This window comes from Motacilla alba, chromosome 3, assembly GCF_015832195.1.
Source record: "Motacilla alba alba isolate MOTALB_02 chromosome 3, Motacilla_alba_V1.0_pri, whole genome shotgun sequence".
Lineage (NCBI taxonomy): Eukaryota > Metazoa > Chordata > Aves > Passeriformes > Motacillidae > Motacilla > Motacilla alba.
The window spans coordinates 61,867,851-61,889,953 of record NC_052018.1 but is presented as its reverse complement, the minus strand read 5'-3'; the positions used below and the strand labels follow the sequence as shown (position 1 = coordinate 61,889,953).

Sequence of the window (22,103 nt, the reverse complement as noted above, 5' to 3'; positions counted from 1 at the left end):
CCATTGAGTGTGAATAAGCCCAGGTGCTTCCCCCTTGGTGGATCAGGAGCAACCTAACTCCGCTTTGGCCCCACCTTCTTCTGCTGTCCAAGATAAGAAGCCTGGGGTAACTTTGGCCCTTCATGGTGTTGCAAGAGGCACTGTCTTCAGCCTATGCCTGCCCAGCCACTGCAGAGCAAGAGACGGGAGAGGCAGAGTGCATGTTTACATGCTAAATGTAGGCGAGTGCATTTGATGATACAGGAAGGGTGATCTGAGTACAGGCTGCTGATGAGGGAGGAAGGAAGAGACACAGCTATTTAAATGGTAGAACGTGGGCTGCTGCTGTGGGTGCAGAATGGGTGATTGCTGCAGCAGCACTTCAAGAGGCATAGCTCCAGCAGGGCAAGTTGACCTTAAGAGAAAAAAGATGAGGGCCATAGACTGGAGATCTGCCTGATCTGAGTTCAGGACATCCTCAGTCTGCAACAGCTGTTGGAATTATGGACATATTTCTGGACAGAAGGAGGTGTACCTGCACTGTGTAGCATATGTGGCATAAATGAAGAATCTCTGGGAAATGTTTAACCTGCTGGGTGTATACTGTGAAGTTAATCCCTGTGTGAACAGTAGGTGTTTATGCAGAAGAACCAGGCATTCAGCAGCCTGGACAAGTACCATGAGTCCTCACATGCTGCCTGAAGACAACTTCTAGCTGGAAAGAGGGAAAAATGAATGTAGGGTAGCTCTAACCTACACAGCGAACATGTAGGTTAGCATGGAGGCTTCCACCCACATGACCTACTTGTGGAACAGCTTCTTTTTGAAATAAACAGCACAGTATCATCCATGCCTGTTTCAGTAGGACGTGTATTTCTGTTGGCTGGAAGAAAGGAAGGTACAGTTGTCAAGCCCAGATGGAGGCTTTGAAATATGCATGATAGTGGCAGCTGTGTGTGGGAAGAATGAGTTGAAGTGTGTTGAGGAGGAGGAGGCTTGTTTACTGTGCTACTGTCTTCTTGTAGCTACGGAGTTGAATGAGGAGACAAATGCAGAATGTGTTTCATGTCCATGGATTACTGCTTCACTGTGCTGGACAATTTTTTTCTCTCCTGATATTCATTACTTGTTTGAAAATTCATAAAGGATCAGTGATTTGCAGTGAAAGAGATTGCAAAGACCTATCGTCTGCATTTTGACAGTCCTGGATCCCCATGGGTCAAGTCCCTGATTTCCTGATCTGGGCCCTTTTGCCTGAAGGATCCATCTTGAAATGGATCTGGGCTGAGGCAGCTGTGTGCATGCTTTGGAGAGGAATGCATTGTCCTGTCAGCCTTTCTGATCTTGAATTTCGTGTGTGCCCTTATTTATTAGTGTATTTCGTGTTGATGTAAATGGTTAAGCCTATGTATGACAGGCTTTTGGGTGTCGGGTCCGTGCTTTGTTGCTGCTGTAGTCACAGGTTGGCAGTGATGCTCAGGGGTGGCTGCAGGTGAGACCTGGCTGAAGGCAGTGGAGTGCAGCTCACCCTCTTCCTTATGGGGAGACGGGGGCAGATGGGGACAGATTGCTGAGGCCTTCCAGCCAAGCCCTGCCTACAGGCAAGGTTCCTGGGCGCCTGCCCTTCTCTCCCTCCTTGGAAAGGCAACCTGTGGTGCTGAGCTGGGGCAGCCTCTGAGGAGATCCAGCTTTCATGGCTGTGGAGTGCACCCTCTCTTTTCAGGACAAAAGTCATTGCCAACCCTAGCCAAAAGGTTTAGTGATTCGTAAGAGAGACTATATGTACTTACGACTATAAAAGAGAGGAGGCTGTGCCATACACAACAAAAAGTATTGCATTTATGTAGTAAAGTGGATAGGGTCAAGTTAATTCGCAGCCTGCTTTGGGTTTTGTGTTTCCTTTAGATTTTTTTTTTTTTACGGCTTTCAGTCATCCCATTAGTTAACCTTTTCTGTGGGGAGAATAAGGGTTCATGGTTTCTTATTTTTCTCGCAAGAATATTTTCTAAGCATTTCTAAGCATTTTATTATGTATATGTTTTTTTGCATTACCATTCCAGAGCTTGAAATCAGTATTCTCTGAATAATTCCCAAGTATCTCTTTGAGCTATGTGGCCCAAAAATCTCTTTGACTTAGAGCAAGTGATCTAAAAAGAAAGTCTGAAGATCTACTGAAGATCTGGAGTTTTCTGTTAGAAGAATATCAAGAAGGCATGAACCCTAATAACTTCTAGAATCAGAGAGTCGGTTTTAGTGTCAGGTGTTTTACTTTGTGCTAGTGCTTGGTTTGTCCTGTGCTGTCCTAAGAGCTCTTGCTCTTACACTCAGATAAGGTCTATCTGCCTCTGCAGAATGCCAGTTAATGTAGTGGATGGCTTCCAGATACACCTGATCTTGAGAGTGGCTGCCATATTAATCTGTAATCATATGACAGTGACTTCCAAATTTTTATCAGTTGAAAGTCTACATCCCAAGTCATTAATCTGATTTGAGCTCTAAGCTTACAGCTATCAGACTTCTGTTATAAACATCCTTCCTTCCCTCTTCATTTTCTTGTTGGTCTGTGAGTAAACTGTCCTTCAGACCTTTGCCATTCATGAGGTATGTCCCAGTATTTTATAAAGAACCATAGCCACAAAAGGAGGTGACGTTGGTATTTATCCTCGCTATGACTTTTCCACAGCTTTATTTTTCTTACCTCAACTGTGACATGGACAACAGTATAAAGAGCCAAAGTTAGAGGTCATCAAATGTTTCATATGGCCAGTTCTCAGGAAGTTTTATAAGTCTGTAAAATCCAGTTTTCTTGAAGTCATGAAAGGCACTGAATTGATCAAAGTGTAGAACCATCAAAAAGTGAAATTTACAAGCGTTTGTGTTGGACAAACACAACATCTTCACAACACTTCAAACAGAAGATGCTGCTGCAAATGGAGTGTGAAAAAATTATCTGCTTAATTAGTAGTAAACAATCATGGCAGCAAAAGGATTTTAGGTGTTTATATTCTCTTAATCATAGTCCAGATCTGCTTCTAACAATTCTACTTTGAAAATTATGCTTGTTTTATTATTTTTTTACTCTTTTCCAAATGAGGATGTAACTTTTTTAACTGCTAGAATTTCTGTGCGTTCGTCACCCAGTTTTAAGGCCTCTGGTTTGCACCTTGTGTTGCCATGTACACCTTAGCAATACAAGTACACATCGTTATCATCTGGTAGTGCTTGCATCTTGTCTTCCCTTTGTGTGTAGTCATAGAAGAAATGGAAAGTTCAAGACAGCCTTTATCCAGAGTCAGTCTAATTTTCTTTCTTCCATGAAGCAGATACCATTTAAAATACCTGTTTAATCTGGTAAGCAGGCAAACTGAAGCACTCATATAAATTTTTGAGCTCCTTGTCAAGGTCTGTAACTGAAAATATTTTTTTTTCCATGATAGAATTATCATCTGCACATTGCTTTATCAGCAAGAGACAGATGTAAGTGGTGTTTATTTAGAAGTATGCATGTCTATATTTAAGTATGAGCATTCAAAAGATGTCTATAGGAGAGGGAGATAATCAAATCGTGAAGAATTTCTGCCAGCTGACTTCTATCAAGGTCAAAAGGATTACTTAATGAGTCTTGGTCAGTCAAGAGTTTTGACTGTCATCTTCCAGAATGTCCTGAGCTATAAGATGTCATCACAGGGAGTAAATTCTTTGGGCTTCACTTAATCTATAAAATTGACAATAAAAGTAGCTATTGTTACTTCCCTGGATGATTTGTTCAGGTAAAATAGGATTTTCCACTGCTTTGTACCTTGGGCTATGAATTTGAGTAGGTTTCCTTATCAGTTTAAAGTTCTGCCTGCAAATGTTAAATGGTTGTAGAGACTCTTCTGAAATACTAGCTGTAATTCTTCTTCACAGTTTTCAAATAAATCAGTAATACAGGTAGCAAGCATTTGTTGCCTTAATATGTAGGATATTTTATCAGATGTTCTGAACATCAAGAAAGAAATTAATAAAGGAAAAACAAACCAGCAGCTCAATTTTGCCTGACAATATGTAGAGGAATCAGTTATGGCCCTTCAGTGCGACTTATCTGAAAGTCCTTCATGTAGACTTTTTCTATGCTTTCATTCTCCAAACGCTTAGAAAAATTAGCTTTTTCAGAAACTTTGCTGGAGTTCAGTAACCACCAGCAGTAGTAGAGTACTGTCATGATTTAACCCTGGCCAGCAACAGAGCACCACATGCAGCCCTTGCTCATCCCCCTGTGGTAAGAATCAGGAGGGTAAAAGTGAGAAAATCCGTGGGTTGAGGTAAAGGCAGTTTAATAGGAAAAGCAAAAGCCATGCTCACAAGCAAAGCAAAATGAGTTTGTTTGCCACTTTGCCTGGGCAGGCAGGTGTTCAGCCATCTTCAGGAAAGCAGGGCTCTGTCACGGGTCACGGTTACTCTGGAAGACAGATGCCATCATTCCAAACATCCCCCTCTTCCTTCTTTTTCCTGCCTCTTTATGTAAGGAACATGATGCCGTATGCTATGGAATATCCCTTTGGTCTCTTGGGATCAGCTGTCCCGGCTGTGTCTCCTCCCAACTTCTTGTTAACCCCCAGCTTCCTCACAGGTGGGGCAGTGTGAAAGGCAGAAAAAGCCTGGACTTGGTGCAAGCACTGCTCAGCAATAATGTAAACATCTATTTTCAACACTTTTCAGCACTAATCTAAAACATAGTCCCATATTAGCTACTCAGAAGGAAATTTACTTATCCCATCGTATACAGCACAAATAGAAAGCTCAGAGAACGCTGCATACGTGTGAGATCCATTCAGGGTGTACTACAGGGCCAAATAAAGGAGAAGGACCCCCCCCTACCCCACACAGGGCCTGTAATCCTGTAATGACAATGGTTGAATCTTGTTTGTGGCGTATATGTAGGCTATATAGGACTGAACTTGTAGGGGGAATGGTAGCAACAGTTGTCCTACTGCAATCTCTTTGTTCTTGTTCTCTCTTTTAGCTGAATTTATCTCTGCAGGCTGACATAAATGGTGTTAATGGTGCCTTAAACAGGCATTAGGGTTCAGAGTTCTAGCTCCATTTTCAGGATCAACGGTGAGGAATGGCAGACTCCTTTTGAGGAGTGTACATGTCCAGGATATTAAACTGGAAGACTCCAATATCCCAAGACAAACTGAAGCTTTTGGTTCAACCAGCAGTGGAGAAAATAACTTTGGTTACATTTGTATCTTGCCTCTTATATTTTAACTGACAGAGGACTCAACTAAGTGAAAAGAGAATTTCATCCTAGTTTGTTATTGTCTTGTCTGTATTGCACACAGATATGAGCAACCACCTGTGGGAATTCAAATCCTTAAATTTTTCTCCCAGTTGATAAGCCCTTTCATAACATACCATTAGCTGATGGAAAGACTACCTGCAAAACTTAAATAAACTTTTCAAGAAATTACATTAGTGCTGCATTTCATATGCAACTTGCCTCGCTGATACTGAAGTAATAACTTTTTTATCAACATTGTCCATCTTGGTTAAAAGCTGAATTGGTGTTAGTTTGCTGCTGACACCAGCAAGGTGGATCCAGGATCCATAATGAAGACCTCACCAAAGAATGGATAGCACCCCTTTAATATAAACCAGAAGTTTGACATGGTATGAGTAAGAATTCTTTGTATGACTGAAAAACAGTGGACTGTAAAATCACATAGGAAAGACTAAGATTTGTTTCAATGTCTTTTGGTTTCATGGAGATAGAAACAGATTTTGAACAGTCACTACGGACTTAAAAGGCAGTTCTGGTATGTATGTATATAAAAACTTCCTGACCTGTTTAGGCAGAAAATGGCAGTGAAAGAATCAGTAAGGTACATGCCTAAACATGCACTTCTTTATTTTAATGGATGAGTTGAACCTGTCAAGTGCAGATGTTGCAATTGCAGAATGATTTCCAGATTTACATGGGTGACAACTTGGATAGGGTTTGAATTTTTTTGATTATTTCTATATAAGCATATAAAATGGCAGTCAGGCACTACTGAGTACCTCTTGGTTAATGATAGTCTTTGTTGGTCTGTGTCCCCTGGCTCTTTTTTTGCCCTCTGACTAACATGTTGGAAGTCTTACCAACATGCAGACACTTACACAAGACCAAGTACTATTGAAGCAGTGTCGGTTCATCAGAATCCTCATGTGAAGCTTAAACCTGTAAGGACCACAGGAAAATTCCTTCAGTAGATTGTGAGAATAGTTCAGAAGTGTTTAAAATTTTGTGATCAGCTGGAGTCATTCAAGAGATATGTGAATTTCATAAACAATGAAGAGATTTCACAATCCTTGATGCAACTAAACACTTTCCTTACATGAAGCCCCAGACGTAATGTAATCATAGGATCACTCAAGTTGGAAGGGAAGCCATGAGGTCATCTAGTCCAATCCCTTAGTCAGATCATGTTCAACACTGACCCAGGTTTCTTAGGACTTCATCCACCTCAGTTCTGACTTGTAAGTTGGGAACCTCCGCTCTTCTACAGTCACACATCCATCTCTTTCCATTGTGTTGTACAGAACTGCTCAATCACAAAAACACTGCCTGCTGAGGATCTCACTGGTCCTGGTCCTGTTTGCTGGATGTGTGATAGTGTAACACACTCATAATCCATCATGTATCCTAGTACAGCATATTTTCAGGTACTTTCATAAGCATGTACTACACATCCAGATTTTTCAATAGTTCTTGTTAAACCTAGATGGACACTATGCTATTGAAGTTTTTATCAGGAACCACACCACAGAACTATTTAAAGGTAATAGTGAAGCACCAGAGTTAGAGTTTCCTTCAGTATTATTTGCTTTTTTGACAACACTGCTCTCCTCTGCAGATACAGAGAAAATATTTCTTGTTATTCATTAGGTTAGTTCAGTAACTATTTCATTCACACAGAATGAAGAGAAATCAATTCAGTGAGAAACCAGCTGGGAGTTAGAAAGTAGGAAAACTGGTTTTCCTCCTACTCACCTGCGAATAACAATGAGGTGTGGGAGGATAATATCTACTACTTCTAAAATCTTGTAGAGCATAGTGAAAAGAAACACTGAATCTGATTTTACTTACTACAGAAAACATATAGTTTCTTTAGTATGTAATTTAAATATGTAATGTGTTGTTTTAAGCTTTTCTTTGCATTCGCAACACATCTGAAGTTAAGATAATTTATTTAGTTCAGAACTGTTCAGAATTCTGTTTGGAGATATTTTAGCATATTCCAGCCTATCACCAGTCATGATACTTACCTAACAGAGATAAAATAAATGCACCATTTTAGTCACTGTTTTCTAGTCAGAAAATAAAGAGTGTAGCAAAACCCAGGATTTCATTTTTTAGAGGAAATGATTGCCATTTTGTTACTTGGTTTTGGCCCTTACAAGTCTGGTTACGTTCCTGAACTCTGGAGTCCTTTTTTCTGCCGGTGGTTGACTAGGCAGTTGTGTTCAGTGTCACGTTTTTGTAATGCTCATGTGGCATCAGTGCCTTAGGCCTTATTTCTCTGCAGTTTTCTTCACCAGAAGCTTTATCTAAAAATGGCAAGTAGTGCAAAATGTAGCAGTCTGCTTACTAAGTATATCTTACCACAAGGAAATTGCCTTTTTTTTTTTTTGTTTTGTCCAGCTACAGTAGTGTTTCCTGTATTTTTTTCAAGCTGAATTTAAAGTGCTGGGTTTGGTTACAAAACAGTAAATTGCTGTGGATTTGACTGCTTTGCTCTTGGTTGGTCCTCCTGTGCTATTATGCAACAGTGAAGTTAACAGATGTACTATTTTGCTTTCTTATGAAATAGCCACTGACAGAGAACATCTCTTTTGTAAATCTTACTCCTCTTTTTGATCTAAATAAATACGATGACCTATGAAAAAATTATATATGAAAAATATCTTTTATTAGTTCCTTAATAATATTACCATTAATAAGAGTAAAGAAATTAAAATCAGGGAAGCGGACTTAATTGTTTTTGAGGTTTTAATAAAGATAGTCAGCAATTTATTGGTCTCTGCTTCATGATTTTCTGTTGGTTTTTAAAAAATCATAGCTCGATAGAAGTATTACAATATATGGATGTTTACACTCAGTTTACACTGCTGAGTAATGTGCATTGATGCCGTTTAGGCTGGTTTATGACAGTTCCATGTAAAGCATCCTTTCCATATGACATTTAGAATAATTTAAATAAGAGCTGCATGAGAAATAAACAAATCATCTCTTTGACCAGTTTCAAGTTTCTTCAAAAGATGATAACTGTCTGATAATACCAGAGAGAAAGTCCTATCTGAAGCTGGCTGTCTCTGTATTTAGCAGCAAAATAATTTCTAATTGACTGAGGGCTATTAAGGGAAAGCAAACCTAGAACTGAAGTACATGAGATCCTTTCAGGTTCCTTCTCTGATTTCTTGAGTTGTTTAGAGAGGCAAGAGTCCCTCTAATACTTTCTCCATCTTCAGTCTGAAAACCTGGGATGTGGTAATGATAAAAAACAAAATAAGGGTAGGAAAATTTCTGTGGAGAAGCAGTCATAATGCCATAGTAATACTGTGATATGCAGATTGATTAATTTTTTTCAGCTAAATACATTTAAAATATGGACATCATGATATGATAGTTATCCTTTTGCCGTACAAGGTCAATAAACACTTGGTTAAAATACGACCATTTCTGCTGTAGATATTTTGTGCTTATTTTTCAAATTGTCTATGGATTAACGTGCTGACCTTGGCATTAATACAAGTGTTGTAATTATAGACAGGAAATTCCTGAAGTAGTAGTTTTATATTAATTATAATACTACTTTATTTCAATACTATATAATGTTTTGGTTTTAGATGAAGTACATGTTTTGACTGTGTTGATAGCTGGATAAACCCTATTTCTTCATAAGAAAGCCCTTTGCAGGGAAGCACAATGTGCTTTTACTTCACTGCATAGATGCAAGTTGATGATTGAATGTCAAGCATTTTATAAATCAAACCAGTATTTAAATTGTATTTTTCTCTGAAAGATAATGCAATTTCATGTAAAGGCAAGCTGCGGTGTTCTAACTTGTAGTCAATGTGCGTTTTCTGGGTTACTGTTTTGTTTCAGTGTTTTCCACTCAAAAGAAGATGTTTGCCTACCTGTATTCAATTTGCCATACTTGTAGGTGCTATAACCTTTGCTTTTTAGTTATCTATTTTGGATATTTTGGAAGCAGATACAAGCATTGCCTGCAGTGAGTCAAAGAAAATTTCATGGTTCTCATAACAAGCTATCACCGTGTTGTAACTGCTACTACACTAAGGACTCGGTTCCTTGAAATGTAATACTGATTTTGATCGCACTGTGGCTGCACATGCGTTCCCTAAACACATAAGGAAAACAATTTATCAGAGCACTAATTCCAGCAGAGTAAGTTAACGCACATCTGTGTGGATACGGTGGGAGATAACTGCTGAGTGGTATCTCATACTGAAGGTCATCAGTTAGATTTTCTGGTAAAGTATTACTCTTCCTGAGTTGGCATCAGAACTAGTAACCAATAATTGCAGGTAACCAACAGAAGGAGTAAAAAAAAAAAAAAATTGTACGATCCATATAGGCATTTCACAGTTGTCTGCTTTTAAAAACCTTTTTGAAGTAGATAGAAGACATTGCCGGAGCTGTAATGGGGTGGACTTTTGCAGTCAATAGGCTAGGCACCCAGCCAGTTTGTAATTCAGTGAGACACAGTACATTATCTGTTTTGACAGTCTTCATGGCTAAATAGTCTGGCTCTTGTAATACCTAACTGTGTTTATAAATAGAAATAAAGAAGTAAAATGGCTGATCTTGACAGCAAACTTTGGATATGGCCAGAGTTCACACATGCTTCTTCCCTTCAGTGGAGTGGGAAGAACAAAGTAAACTGATCAAGTTAACTGGAACTTGAAAAACATCTCCAGCATGTGTTTTCCTTGAGGTTTCAGTAATGCATGAAGAAATGTGATATTTATGAGCTCTGCAGTGAGATTTCTGAAATATATTGGCTTTCACACTAAGAAAACAATTACTTTAGTGGCAAGATGGTAGACAGCATTCACAAAGATCTGTACTTAGAGTAGTGGCTGTCCAGTTTGTATGTTGGACATGCACGGAGGAGGATGGGACAGGAGGAAGTAGTCCTTGTTTTTGATTCCTGTTTCTTGCTCCAGATAAAGTGTTTTAGCAGATAGCTTTTATAGTGAAATACAGGCACAGGGCTGGAATCTCAGTATAAGTTCCAAAGACATCTGTGGGCTCTCTCCTACACTAGTGCAATGCTTTAGGAAAGGTGGGCATAATACTCTTTGCCAGTAATGTATATCTTCTTGAAGACAGCAGTTATTCTTTAAGCTCAGTTTGGGTTGAAATGGGTGTAGAAGGTGCATCTGTAAGCAAGTAATATACTCTGATACTGCATAAAAGTTGATACCAAGAATTTGTCTTCTCTTTCCACTATATGTTACAGTAAGTAATCCCAAAAGTTAAATGCTGGACTCGTAAAGCCCTTCTTGGGCATCAAGCTGTGAGTGCTCATCTCACACAAGAAATTGACTGAGGTCACTTAAATTCTGCATGTATGTGCCTTGCAGGAGAGGTTGGGATTCCAGACATAATTCTTTACCTTACTATATCCAGTTCATTTTTGCTTTATTGTCATCTCACTTTATGGTCTGATCCTTGGAAATTATTGTTGTGTGAGAGCTGTGCTTTCCACTTTAGCCAGGTATCTAAAAACCCTGTGCAGTGTTGCACTTGAACCTCCTGGTGGGTACAGGCATAATCCAAACCCAGCTTTCCTGAGTGTAAACAGAACAGCCCCTTGTGGTGCTCAAAGTCCAGGTGGACTCAGCTCGGCGCTGCATTGAGTAGTTGGCCTTGATTTCATGACATGGGAGTGGAAGGATCCAATGCCCTGGTCAGGCTGTTTCATATAAAATTTGTAGCACATCTCTGAGCCAGGATTCTTGGTTGATTCAAAGCTTTGAATATGTCCCAGTCTCGCTGTTAGTCAGAAGTGAATGTCTCAAGGTATGCTGATAGGGGCTGCTCAGCAGCTCTGCTCTGGGACTCCGGTGGGAAGTTTCTTGTTGAGTGGTTACAGGTGGCCTGGACTGGAGAGGTTCTTGTTCTGTTGCAGGGGTGTCTGGTCCTGGTGCTGCAATGGGCTACTGCCAGATTATAAAGAATGGGCATGGCCTAAAAGCCTCCAACATTTATAAACGTTATCTGGGTAACCAGCTGGTTTTTTGTATTGTGAAGAGCAGGGCAGAATACTGTGAAGCATTTATTTGCCAAGTGTTTTGGGAAAAGAGCATGTATTCTGCAAGTTGGAATTAGAGGTACCTTACATAAAATCAGACAGTAACAGCAGATACATTTACTTGGACCAATGTTCTTAAACTCTAGGATAATGTTTTAAATCTGTGTGGTATTTCATTGTGGCCAGTTTATGTGGTGGTAGAGTCATTTTCATAAGAAACTGTTCTGGTTCATGTTACACACACATTGGTTTATGTGTTAGCTAACAGTCTTGTGTTGTTGTCACTGTTGTGACAGTAAGATCAGTTTCTGACCAGGTGGTGACAGGAGTCTCCATCACAAGTATCCTTGTAGCAGCATTTTCAGCTCGTTTGGTTGAGAACCCCTCAACCTCTGGTTTGCTCCAGCTGGCCTGCAGCACCTTGTCAACGCTCTAGTGTATGTATGGTAAGTTTCTAGTTAAAATAATCTCATCTGTGTGCAAAAAGTTGTCTGGTTCAATGATACACATATCCCAATAGATAAATAGTGTTAATTAGTTCACCATTTACTTCATATGAGCAAAGCAGGACCCGCCTGGGTTGTTCCCAGGGCTGCTGGGAACTCCCTGCCTCCCCAGTCTCTGACGTGCAGTTGATTATCTTGTTAGCATGTCCTGGGACTGCCTCTGGAGTTCTTTTATCGATGCCTCAGACCTCTGGTGGAGCTGGGACTGCCCGGGGCGGGTTCCAGTAGCTATCAATCAATTATCTCATCTGTACAGAAACTAGCTGGGGAGTTCCCGGGACTGCCCAGGGAGTTCCTCTGGGTGACTCAGCACGCCCAGCATGTGCAGGGCACAGCCCTTGTCCCCAGCTGCATTACAATTACAGCTGCTGTGCTAATTGGGAGTGCACGTGCATGTACCCACCTGGTGCATGGAGGCAGGAGTGTTGGGAGGACCAAGAGGTTTTGCAGAGGCCAGTGATGCTTGGGCATTTCCTGGTGTGTCCTGCTCCGCTGGCTAGTAGGCTGTGTTCTTTGGTAGGCACAGATGCCTTTTTTCTTTTTTTTTTCCCATGCCAGGCTGCCATGTTTACAAGCTACTACAAAGTGCTTTTCCTGCCATGGAAAATCAAAACCACCTTGCTCACTGTTACCAGAGCTATACTTCAGCAAAGGTCTCTTTACTGGAGTGATTTGCTGCTTTCTTACTGCTACAACAGGTGTTGTTTGAACCTTCTGTTTCTTTGAGAGGAAAGGGCAGCCTGTTGTTGAACTTGTAGTGCTTACAGTTTGGAACCTGTTTTGATATCAGGTAGTTGTCATAAAGTGGCTTCCCCTAATATGTAAGGGGATGTAGATTTAAACTTTCATATAGTTAATCTCTTTTTTTCTTTTGCAAATGAAATGAAAAGTAGTGAGTAAGCCAGGAGTAGAGTAAACAGATATGTCCGAAAGATTGGTTTGGAAACTCAAGAAACAGTTACAGTTGGTTACAGTAAGAAAGAGTGGGACAGGTTTGGGCTGTGTCTGTTCATGAGCATGTAAGGCAAGATATGGTTACATGCTGTTTTCTTTTTTAAGACCACTCTCTCCAAAGACAGTCTCCAGGTAGCACATGAGGTAGTAGTGCTTCTTCTACTCTGTGACCTGTCCTGCGGGGATGCTGAGAAGCCAAGTGTACACCATGTTGACATTGCAATACATCAAACTTATTCATACAGAGCAAAGCAAGGGGAAAAATCAAAAATACATATTTACCACTAGTGTTCTTCAAAATCAATATTTGCTGTATGAAATATGATGTAAGAGCAGTGAAGTTTGGAGTGGTAAAATGGACAAGAGGATCTCCAGAGGTATTAGAGACCTTGGTAACTCTAGTTTGTTGGCAGAAATAGATCTGCTGGTCAGAATTATAGTATCTAACTATTAAAGACACAATACACTAAAGAAGGTCTTTGAAAACTCTTATCACTGTGAGCTACATAAGAGGAGAAATATTTGGATTTACACTATTAGTACATACATTAAGAAGTATGGCTGCATTTGGAGGGAATGAAATGTGTGTGCATTGGAAATGGCTGTTTCTATAAGAGTGAGTGTAGGTGTGTGGAATATAACCTTGATACCATGCCTGGAGAACTGCCTAGGGGTCAGGACACCTGAGTTCACCCCCGGGGTGCCTTGCTGCCTTGGCCAGCTCATTTCCCCCTGCCTTGCTTTCACCAACAACAATCAGGAAACAAATCCTTCATTTCCTCTGAGATTGATTCATGAGAAAGACAATGAAAGCAGGGAAGTTGTTATCGTCCGTGGTTGGAATGCCACACACCTAGTGAACAGTTAACCCTGGCTTGTATTTTTAATTTAAATGCAGTTGGTTTATATCAGGGGTTTTCCCATGGTTTCTTTAGAGATGTGAGATAATGAGATTTTTTTTTTCCTCCCGAAATCCAGCTCTTTAGAACAGTGTCTTGCTTGAAGTGCTGTGTAAAGAATAGTCTTGTTTATGAGGACAGGATAACATGTTAGCTCACCTTTCATTGAACCACGTGCTTTATAATTAATGTACAAAATTATGTCCTGTCTTTTCTTCAAGTGGAGCTTGAATAGCAGCATCCTTTGCTGTGGTCTAAATTGCAGAAAATCCTTATCTTATTCATAAGATATTTTATTTATGAATTTACTTTTATTTATGAATTTTCCTGTCATAAGTTATACTTCAGCTGCTGCAGCACTGTGCAAAGGAAGAAGAGTCTAAGCAAAAGCTGAAGATGAGCCTGATCAGAGATTTGAGCTGTTTTCCACAATATGGGTTTGCAACTGATTTGTGTATTGTTGGATGAATGACGAAGTGGGATAAAGCCCTCAGTGTCTCCTTCCCTTACCTTCCCTGGAGAGAAGGAGAATTGCCCAACTTAGATGCATATCATGTAAAAGCCTGTCTTTCTGGACTGGTGTATGGAGTCTTTCATTACTATTTTCACAGTGCTCAGGAAACAGACCTTTAAAACCTTTTATTTCCTAAGCTACAGTAGGACAGCACTGAGGTTGCTGTGTCTCAGAAGAATGTAGTGACTTTCTCATTTGCATTTCCAGCTCTGTCCCCATGTTGCTGAGATACATTGTAATGGCCATATCTAAATTCAGGAGTTTAGAAGGCAGCTATTACCTTATTCATTAAAAAGGGAAGAAATTAAAAGCAAAATCAGTTACTCTTTGATCAGTCAAAATTCCTTCCCTGTAGTGGTATTCAAACTGTATTTCTAAATATGAAAAATTTGGTGCAATGCAGAAGTTTCTGGGGTTTTGAGCGAACCATTTTTTAATAAAGTTTTGTACTTAATAAAATGTAGTTTCTTCTTTGGGGTAATTAATTTACAAACTGCTTGGGGCTTTCCAGCCATGGGAAACCCTATCCTAAAGTTCATTTTAACACAGACAACTGTAGAACAAGTCTTACCTTCTTAGCTAGCTATCCCAAACATTGTCTAGAGGACTGCTTTTCCTGCCCTAACTACAAGGGCTCTGCTGCAGAGAGTGTACCAATCATGCTAGAATGTGTAAAATGATCATTTATGCCAAAATAATGACATAACCTTCTGAGCAGTGTAAAATCCTAATAAGATTAAGCTTTACCAAAGAAAAACACAGAATATATAATTTAATAAAATCATAATCTATTCTGAATAAACTGTTCTGAATACATGTTTGCTGAATGGATTATATAAATTTAATGAAATTACACTGTCTTATAAGCAGGATACAATAAGTAGTAATGGCAGCTTTTCTATAGACAATATAAGAGAGCAAGGAAGAAGATGGGGATTATTAGAAAATTAGTTTAGTCAAACCAATTAAAAAGATAAAGATAAAAATAGAGTAATAATTTCTTAGGTACTGCAACAATGAGCTTCATGCTTCTTTGAGTGTATTAGCCAAGATCAAAGTAAGATATATGAACATCTAAGAAGTCTGACATTGTGTTGGAGAGGAATGACACAGCTGATATAATTGCAAAAGATTTGAGAAAATGTAGTGCTTTCTCAGCATCTGTTCAAATTTTTATTCATATTTCTTTAGTACATTGTCCATTCCATCTCTTCATTCGATATGTGGCTGTGGATTCCAGGCTGTTAGCACTTCTGAGCCAGATGGCATACACTCTGTCATGCTGAGATCACGTTAGAAATGTCATCTATGCGACTCAGCTGAGATAGAGTAGCACTTTAAAATTAATTCCTCAGTTGTCCACTATGGATTTTTAAATTTTTTTTTGCTGATGGTATTGCACCCAAGTAAAAAGAATAAAGATGCTTCTGTTGCTGTCAAAGAGTATAGCATTTCCAAATATTTTTGCTAATGTACCAAATTTCGGTTTAGTTTGCTGGAGCAAGGAATATTTGTCCTTACAGAAGTACTTAAAGTATTATAAAAATTGCTTTAAAAACTATGTTAGCACAAATACATTATTTCTCCAAGAACTATGCTGCATATTTTTGGAAATCTTTATGAGGCAGTCAAGAATCACGCTAAAACTGAATGGTCTGAGTTAACCTTTCCGGTAAGAGTTACAGAGTAAGGGATTTTCCTAGGTTAAGTGGAGGGAAGATGAAAAGAGAAAGGAAGAGCCTATTGAGTTTTGTTTTTTGTTTTTTTTTTGTCTGTCCAGATTAAAACACATTTTGTATTCCAACAGGCATAATTTTAAAAGGCATCACTTGTCATGGAAACACAAGATCTTGTTATCTTACACAGCTTGGTCCCCATTCCACACCTTCATAATAGGTGCTTAAGCACTAGGAGTTGAACAGTGTAGTATCTATAAAAACTAGACCCAAGAGTCAGACAATTTTTTCTTTCATGTATATTCATTTCCTAGTACATTTTATTCTTTTGTATATCTATATAATCTCAGTGGTTTAAAACCCCATCCTTGGTTGTCTTTGGACAATGCTGGTGGGCTTCAAACAAAGAGACCACAGGAGGTTATGTGGAATGTAAAGGATTACATTTAAAGGAGTCCCTGAACTTGTATAATACGGTAAGGGATTAGGCATGTTTTATAAGCTGATTCATATCTTATGACTAAACCGTGAAGTTAAATTTCCTACTAAGGACTAGTCTTCATGTGCAACATGCTGGGTAGAAGAGCCATCCCCCCACTGAAGGCTACAAAGGGAGACATGAGTCCTTAGCTTGGATGAGGACAGTGCTGGACATTTATAAGGCTGTCCCTTTATCCAGTTACTGAGATTCTCATGTCTCTTCTGATAGAAGTATCATATTTTACTAGTGTAGTGAGGGATAGGAGAAATACTTACTTTGAGGTTCCTAACCAGAAAACAACTCAAAGAGATGGCATTTGCGTTAACTATTCCTTTGTCTTACTCTGTTTTCGTTGCCTTGTCTGTTACTTTTCTTCTGTATATGATATATTTGTTTTCTGAGGCTGCTGACTTTTGATGGGCCAGGGGCTTAGCCTTTTCTGTGTTGAAGTGACCTATGATTTTGAAACCTGCTTAAGAAACAAAGCAACCTAAAACAACCACAGCACATGCAGCTGGTATGGGAAAAGATGCAATATAAGCTTGCCTGTTTGCCTCAGCTTACTGTCAATGAATCTTCTGGGGTGATGTGTCATTTTTACTTCTTACCTTTGAAATACGAGTATTTTTCCCTATTCCTTGCACAGAAATAATGATTCTGAGCAACACACAGTGCTTTTTCATGGTTCTTGCACCCTAATTAATTGTAGGTTTAGTGGTTAGATGTATTACACTGTATTTTAGTATTTAAAAGGCTCTTGGTTCTTGCATTTTTTTCTTTATGCCTCTCTTTCATTTGTCTGTAGACACAAAGATCTGCCTTTTTCTTATCTGAACTCTGTAGCATTTCTGATAGAAAGGTTACATGTTGTAATGTTGTCCAGGTTCTACTTGCTATCATAACTGACAAAGATACAGCGAGGAGAGGAGAAGTGAGAAGAATAAAGCCGTGGGCCTGTGAAAAGTGGTGGAATGGCAATGGGCAAGAACAATCAGTAGTTCCATGCAATCAGGGACAGTAACATTTATTAAGCAGCTACAACCCATGATTTCATTTGAAGCATTTTCTATTAAAAATGCCTTGTTATTCTCCATCTCTCATCCTGGACTTCCTCTGTATGTTGCAACTACAGATAACCAAGCTGTTGTTAAGCATGCAGGCTGTCCACAGGTGCCTCCAAACAGCCCAATACTCAACACTACTTGAAACAGTCATCTTAATTGCTGAAGCGCAGAACATATGTTACAGCAACTGATGGTGTCTAGAGGCTGGAGAAATTAAAGCTAAGGTGACAGTGAGCAGCAATAGATACTCCAAGGTTATAAATAATTTTGCATTGTTTGAAGAAGAAAATCAGACCATGTTCTTTGTATGACAGATTGTAAAATCTGAAATACGAGAGAAATTACAACTTTCAGCAATTTGATTTTGCATGCTGGTAGAGCTAAACTTCCATCTTCTTGTGGAAATACAACATGTGTCTCAAGGCTGAGTGGTTTGATGGGCCAGGTTATGTCTGTCCCCCCCAGCTGCGAGCTGTTGGCCTGCCCCAGGGAGGTGCTTGATGCCCTGAGGCTGGGACTGACCCTGTGCCACTGGCTGCCCTGCTCCTGGCTGGGGATGGGCCCTGACTGCTCCCGTGCCACTCCCTGCCTCAATGTATCAGTAAGGCTTCCCTGACACCCTTCTGTGAATTAGTCATCTTATCATGTGGGTTATGTTTGGTTACTTAGTGCTTCTTTGTTATTTCTTGTGGATTTTGTGAGTGTTGCTCCCATTATTCTGGCATTGCTGTCTATTTGCCAGCCTAGACTGAAGCCTTATTTCTTAGAGGGTCACATAAAGTAAGTGGTGTTAATCTTAAAAATGATAACTTTGTTTAAGGACAGTGATTTTTCATAATCACAGGTAAGTAGAGGAATAATTACCCTTGAACAGTATTAGTGCTTGCAGAGACTTTTCCAGTTCTGCCCTGAGCTCTAAGGAGTGCTTCTGATTATGAGAGTGAACTTGAAAGAAAATGAAATTCCAGATTCAGTGAATTTAATGGGGGATTTTCTGCCTTGGTAAGACTAGTAACAGAATTTTCATATTCTCAAGAGATCTTGTCCACACCATGGAGCTTCATGGCGTGGGGGAGAAGGGAGTCTCCATGTCCTGGAAATAGGAAATAGGTTTTCTGTTTGACTCTTAAGAAGTCAAACAAGGGGTAGTACGAGGAGGTCATTAGCTGCAGTCCTTGTGAAAAAAACTGTCCTACTGAAGCAAGTTTTTATTTTCTTTTAGTAGATAGGCACATGCAATTAGTTTATTCTTTGTTGTTCAACACATCTCACTGTTTGAGAAGGTTTCTGTGCTACTTGGTTTCATCTTATGTTTATAGCTGTTTTTCTCCTGCAGCAACTTAACAAGTGTTTTCTCTGCTCTGAATTTTGTTTGCTGACGTCCTTTACATGGCCATTGTTATTACTTGTCATTACATTACCACAGTTTAAAGGTACTGTAGTATCAACTCTAGTGGCAGTGGCCCTTTAGGCTTCTAGGAGAAAAAGGATCAGCAGTAAGTGTTTTATACCTGTTCAGTTATTTTGTTGGGATTTCATACTCCACTCATAAGTTTCTGATTCTGTCTATGCACAATCTTCCCTATACCGGTATAGGGAAGCTCTGTTTGTTTTCTGTTAAATTTGTCGTTTTCTAAATCACTGTTTTCCTTCAAGCTCTAGATAGAGGCAAAACTGGGAAGTATTTCCTCTGAAATGCTGTTCTTGCTTACATTTCCAAGGGAAAAAAAGTCAGCTGTTTAACAGCTTGAGGATGTTTCATGTATAGATTTACCACCTGCAAATTTTCAAAATAAGGTCTCTTTTTTGAAATCTGAGGTAACACCAGGGCACCTTGTAGAACATTGTTCAGAGGGAGTTTTTATTTCCTTGCTGTGATTTTTTTCATATCTGTTAGACAGCATTCATACCGAGGAGCTTGGGCTTAAAAACTTTTTTTTTTTCATACCAAAAACCATCAGTAGCTGAATGCTGTGCTTTTCCTATGCCAGACCCACAAAGGATGTAAATCATTACTGATTCTGTTTAATTAATGTTGCTGAGACTCATGGAGCTCTGGAGGTCCTAACTCTAACCCCAGGTGTTGGTAGGTGTCAGAAGAGTTTTCTTGTGCATTCTAGAAAGGAAAGGAAGTAGAATGAATGGAGTGAATGTATGTGCATTATTTGTATGACTAAGCTGTAACTGTTCCTCCCTGAACACTGCACAAGTTTTTCATTGGCTCTGAATGTTCTCAATAAAGATGTAATTTTCTCTTTCCTATATGGATTTTTATTTGTTAATGTTTTTGTAGAGTAGTCTGCTTCATACCTACCCTCTGAAATCTTTGGGTATTTCCCTTCAGGAATTGTCACTCATAATTGGGATTTCATTCCCAATGATATCATTACATTTTCTCTTGAATCTCTGTGTTCTTAAGAGGATAATAAGAAGGAAAGTTGCTCTGTCTGTGATTGATTAGTGGATGTACAATCTCAATTCCCTTGGAAAGTGGGTGTGTGATTGTTTGAGTCTGTGTTTCTTTGGAGAGGGACCATTTCAGGGAATTGTAGTTAGAGCTGCAAACAATCCATTAGTCACTCTTCCAAGCCCTGCCAGCATAATACTGTTCCCTGCAGTACATTATTGAGTGTTTTGTCCAATATCGGTTTGAGTGACTCAAGCCATGAGGCTTCCACCACTTCCTCTGAGAAACTATTTCATGGTCTGACGGAGCTAACTGTTAGGAAATATTTCCTGGTACTCAGCCTAAACTTTTTAACACCCAGACTGATCTCATTACTGTTAGCTATACTTTTTTCCCATCTCCGTCTTGTTTGGCATTCACACTCTTGAGTGAATAGTAGATGGTATCATATCTCCTCATAAGTCAAGCAAATGCATAATTAGTTCTTCTATTTCAGCTCTCCAAATAGGCCATCTGTTTAGTGGAAAACAGGGCTGAGTATGGGAAGATTTTTTTTCTACTAAGTGCTTGTTTCAACCAAATAATATGAAAAAGTGCATTAGGAGTTCTTAGTAGCTCCAAGAAGCCCCAACTTATATTTAAAAGGCTTTTCAAAAATTATGTGGAAGATTGTAACTTTTCCAAGCAGTCATTTGAAATAGTAATACCTTTTTCTAGTGCAATATACAGCTCTAGCACTAGTAGTCTGTCACATCTCACGGCTTCAGGGAGTGTTTTGTAATGTTGCTTCATCTATTTATCAAGCAAATTCTGTGTGGCTACAGCCTGGAGAGGAGAAAGCAATGGCAACAGAATTGCAAGCAGATCCAGGGGCCATTTGAGTGTTTGTCATTCACAGCTTTACAGCCAGAATTTACAAGTGTTTGGGTCATATAAAGATTGTTGAGGAAGGAAGTGTACTTTAATCCATCCAGTCATTACATATCTGTGGATTTCTTCCTGGTAGCCAACATCTGTTTGGTATTTTTCTCCGTCCATCCTTCCTTCCTGCCTGTCTGTCTTGCCTTATTGTAGTGTAAATTCTGCAAAGATGTATGCAGATAATAAATTGTATTTTGCAGCATCTGGGTATATGCTATTCTTATTTCTTATGGGTAGTCTTCTGCTTGGTCAGAGACTCCTAGTCAGTGGAACATTTAGATTACAATAAGACTTCTAAACTAGGACTCCATGCTTGCTTTAAAATACATGAAGTATGAATCCTAAGCATATATGTGTTTATGTTTTTTTATTAATTACTGTCTAATTTGGGAACCAAGCCCATGTTTTGTTAATTTTTTACCTGAGATTACCTGATGTATGTGGGTTTGTGACCCGGGCTTCCAGTTTGGGGAGTAAACAAGCTGCATGCACTTCCTCTGAACTGTACTAGAAAGGATGTGCAAGTCCTCAGGCAAGAGCATTCCTGAGCTGACTTATTACAGTTTTACTAAGCTAATTAAGGGAGAAGAACTCAGTGATCACATTAAGATTGAGTCAACTTTGAACCAAATCAGAGGGTTCAAGTGATTAAACTAACGATTTAATATCACAGATAATCTTATATTGCACACAAATACGTAAATGCAAAAAAGGAAAAGTTAGGTAAAGACAGTCTGCCATCAGGAAAAGAAAGTGAATTACTCCTGCAGCTTTCTCATTCCATCATCACTACCTGAGATGAAGTAGAGATGGATTTGCTGACACCTGGGCCATGTGCTATGTCTGTCAGGAAGTCTCAGGCACTTCCTTTGCCATTATGTGAAGTGTCTGGAGCAGGCAGTTTCACCAAGAGAGACTTCCTGTCACAAGGGAAGGAAATACTCCTTTCTGTTTCTTTCCCTTCTTCTCACAGGGAGCATTCCTCACTTTTCTGCCTCAGAGGCAATTGCTTTGGGGATGAGCTGTGTGGAGTGACACAGGAAAGGGTGGCTGCAGTTCAGTCCCCAGAAGGTGGCACATATCTGAGGTGGGGGTGGAAAGCCACCTCTGGAATGGTCCTTCCACTCACATGGATTCCCGTATAGATTAACCTGCATGCAAGATACATGCAGGGCTTTGAAGCACATGTGGCTTTTATGTGAATAAACTGTACCCATATTTAAGGGACTGATATATTCCCACTCCCCATGTCAATTCTGTGGCAATATTCCTCACGCATGCCTGCGTCTGACCTGCCCTCTGATGAAGGGATGGTCTTCTCTGTTAAAGAGAAGACGTGGGAGAAGGAACACAGAAAGATGAGGATGTGTTCAAGAGTGTGTTTCCCTTCCAT

At 39.6% G+C, this 22,103-nt stretch overlaps 1 protein-coding gene across 1 annotated transcript in view; it reads left to right on the top strand.

Annotated features, from left to right (window-relative positions):
* AIG1 (androgen induced 1) overlaps positions 1 to 22,103 on the top strand; it is a 123,564-nt gene that overhangs the window by 14,407 nt on the left and 87,054 nt on the right. The gene's annotated exons all lie outside the window — the stretch shown is intronic.